The sequence below is a fragment of the Corvus brachyrhynchos genome, unplaced genomic scaffold, assembly GCF_000691975.1.
Source record: "Corvus brachyrhynchos isolate BGI_N302 unplaced genomic scaffold, ASM69197v1 scaffold139, whole genome shotgun sequence".
Lineage (NCBI taxonomy): Eukaryota > Metazoa > Chordata > Aves > Passeriformes > Corvidae > Corvus > Corvus brachyrhynchos.
The window spans coordinates 2109387-2113018 of record NW_008246062.1 but is presented as its reverse complement, the minus strand read 5'-3'; the positions used below and the strand labels follow the sequence as shown (position 1 = coordinate 2113018).

At 37.8% G+C, this 3632-nt stretch overlaps 1 protein-coding gene across 1 annotated transcript in view; it reads right to left on the bottom strand.

Moving 5' to 3' along the window:
- The window catches only part of KIAA1328 (KIAA1328 ortholog), a gene marked incomplete at its 5' end in the record, with an annotated part of 167931 nt that overhangs the window by 32112 nt on the left and 132187 nt on the right, over positions 1-3632 (bottom strand). The window lies entirely within an intron of this gene.

The following is a 3632-nucleotide window of genomic DNA, read 5'->3' as shown; positions in this document are numbered from 1 at the left end:
GCTGTTAGGCTGCACAGACATAAAGCAGGAGCATCAAAAAACCCCAAATAAATGTTTATCTAAAAAAAAAAAAAAAAGTTTAAAAACACATCTTGGAAAAAGCATGCAAGTCTTTTGAGGGAAAAGAAACACTCAGGAACAAGCAAATATATAAAGATGATTAAATCAATAATATTTCCCAAAATGTCCAAGCTACTACTAATTTTAAAATATATTATGAGAAAAAAATCAAGGAAGGGAAAATTGGCAAGTAGAGGATAATGAAGACCCTGTTGATGTATAATACCTGCCTACATAAAGCTGATGAAAAGAAACTACCAGGGGAAAAAAAAAGATACAAAGTCTTTAGTCTGAAGAAAATATATTTCAGGGCTAAGGGGAATTAGTTAATGAATTTATGAAGTGACTGGTAATTATTTATGAAAAGTCATAGAGAACTGGGGTGATACAAATGACAGCAAATTAATTAGATTGCAGGTGTTAGAAGACAGTATGAGACTGGAGACATTGCAGATGATCTAGAGAAGCAAGAAACGTGGAAAAAGAATAGACACATTTACCCCTGGAAAAGACAAAAAGCTCTTGCATAGTGTGGTAATTTAAATCCTGACACCAATGGAAAGAACCTGGAGCAGCAAAGAATCGCAAAAAAAAAACCTAGACATGAGCTTGCAAGGCAAGCTACCCCTAAAGCAATTATAAATGCCTCCAAAATGGTAATGTGAAGAATACTATTTTCAATTTGGCTAACTTGGTACAAGAATGATTTAAAATAGATAAAGATTCATTTGAGAAAACTCAAACAGCCATATATTTCTGCTTGAAAAACAGACAACTAAAACACTATGAAATGGGGAAATACAGCAGTCTCTATTTTAAAAGTGTAAACACTAAGAATGAAGAAATATGGTTGAGGCTGGTTCAAGCAGCAATGGACTGAAAGTAAGCAATGGGAAATCTAGGTTGATAATCATAAAAGAAATCTTTATGACTTGAATAAAAGTAATATTCATAAGACTTAGCATTTATATAGTACTTCACATCTTCAAAGCACTTCACTAATATTAACTAATTGCTCTATTCAATTGTAGGGAAGAGTCTTCCCTCAAGGGAAGAAGTTCAAGATCCTGAATCCCTAAGAAGCTACATTAGAAAAACTACTGAAAAACAAACACTATCTAGAGAAATCAGCCCCTGGAAAAGTACAGGGCTAAAATGAGCTAAAATCATTTGCCTTCTCTGGCATTTTCTTTCACACACGGAAAGGAAACTATGAATGCTATACAACATCATGGAGATACTATGTCCAACAAGAAGAAATAAAGGGAAAAATAGTTCTTTCATTTCAATGCAGAGATGTTTCAGAAAGGGTTCATAAAGAAGAATACTTTAAACAGAAATGTAAAGAATTGCCCAGTACTGCACAGTGCAATGGATGTACGTTTCCCAGCCCCACAGCAAAATTTTCCAGAGGAGAAAGGAAGAGAAACACACATTTCTGTATTCCAGTGCTTTTTAACTAGACAAGTTGTTAGATTTTAGTACACATTGACATAGCTGGTGGTGCCACCAATAAAAACAATTTACTGCCGAAAGGATCTAAGACTTCAGGATTGCTTCAACTGCTTAAAGTTTTGCTGGTAAAACTAGAAAAGTCTGACTACCAAGACACAAACACCTGCTAAAGCACAGGAATAAAAACTAAGGAGCAAGCAGAAACAGAAGACAAAAAAGCAACAGTGAGGGAATAAAAACTGATTGCCTAAGTTGATCCAGTGAGTTTCTACCCTGAAAAGAGAGCAGAAGTGACCCTTTCCACTCCAGGAGGTGAAGGGACCACATTATCAATGCTCTTCTCCCCATTACTCACCATCATCAGGGAGAAAGAAGAAGTGGATTTCTTAGGAAATCACCCTTTCCAAACCCACTGTTGTCACAGCAAGTGAGCAGTCTTGTAGGCAGGAAAGCCTTCCACCAGTCCAGGATGGGGACAGCTTCCTGATTAATAATTTTAAACTTGATAAAAGTGCCTATGTTGCTCTGGAGGGACATTACTACTGATACAGCCACCATTCCCAGTGGAACAGCAAGGTAACAGAGTGCCCAAAGGCCCACATCAGCACTGGCACTGCACTAAGGTGTGCTTGGATAGAGTCACCATCCTGGAGAACATATAATTTAAATAGACCAGACTGATACAGGCATGAAAAAAAATAAACCTCTGTAGCAATAGGTCAGCATCTGATGGTCGAGAAGTTTTCAGCTGAACATTTTTCTGTACACAGCACTACTGTGTTCCAACCAAAAGGCCACCTTCAGGTATGTGTCTAAATGACATCAAGTTTCATGCCTCGAGATATCATCTTGTGGGCTTCATTCCCCTTTCTCATATTGCATTGAACCAGAAATCCCAGGTCAGCAGCAGATGGGAATACCCAGCAAAATCAAGGACAGAGCCAGCTAAGTCCAGGCTATCCGGAATTAAAAACCTTGACATAGTGTCCTGGTGATCCCCTAAGATGGAAAAAACACTTTACAGGTATGTGTGTGTGCTTGCTAAAGGAGTCCAAATATATAACAGAAGGAAGCCAATTTAAAAGGTACTAAATACAGAAGACTTCAACTTCAGTGATTAGTGCTAGGTAATTTGCCTTGTGATAAACAACTATTCAAATCAGTAATAGACCTGAGGTTGTTCCACAGCTTGAAAGCATTCCTCTGAACTTTATCTGCTATCACAGCAAGTGCCAATGTTTATAAGTCAAATTTTGCCATGCAGCTCTACACCATAAAAGCCAGCAATGCCAGTAACTGCTTGCAAAAGATGCCCACCATCTTCAGAGATCATGCTTGTTACAGTGGGGATGAGCCCCAACACATGCTGACCACTACAATCACTAAACCAGCATAGGTGCAGCTCAGTTGCTATGTGCAATAGCCAGATGCAACTTGTAACTTCTCATCAGTTCTACAAAATGAAACGAATGAATGAATGAAGAAGAGACCAGCTTGGATATTTTCCCCTGAATCTATAGAAAATAAATTACTTTTTGGGGACTATCCCCATCCAAGGAACAAAACCCATCATCCAGTTGTGAAAAATCCTAGTTTTATCACTACAGAATAGAGAAGGAGGGGGGCAGAAGGAAGAGGAAAAGAGAAGAAAAAAAATGATAGCTGAAAAAAACCATAAAAGAAAACCATCAGTGAAAATTGCCCCTGAAACTTTGCAGAATTGTAACGGCTTTCTCTTGCTTAAATTGATTGGTGTAGCAATGTTATAAAATGTCTATTAGGATTCATTGTGCACAACAGAAAGTGTGAAATGTCAGCAGACTATACAGCAAAAGTAATGGGTCCTGAACCCCTGTTAGTCAAAAATGATTTTGTTTCAAATTAGAAATTGATTTTTTTGGACACAAGCCCTTTACAGGCTTCCAACTTTTGTAGCTGTGCCTTGGAAGAGATTAACCTCAGCCACTGTTTGGGTCCAGGCTGATGATACCCTTTTGAAAGTTTCTTCACAGGGACTGCTTTTTAATGTTGGTACGGTCTTAACCAATAACACAAGTTATTTGTTCCTTTGAGAACTGCACCACATTTCTTCTCATTTTGCTGTTTTCTTTATTTTT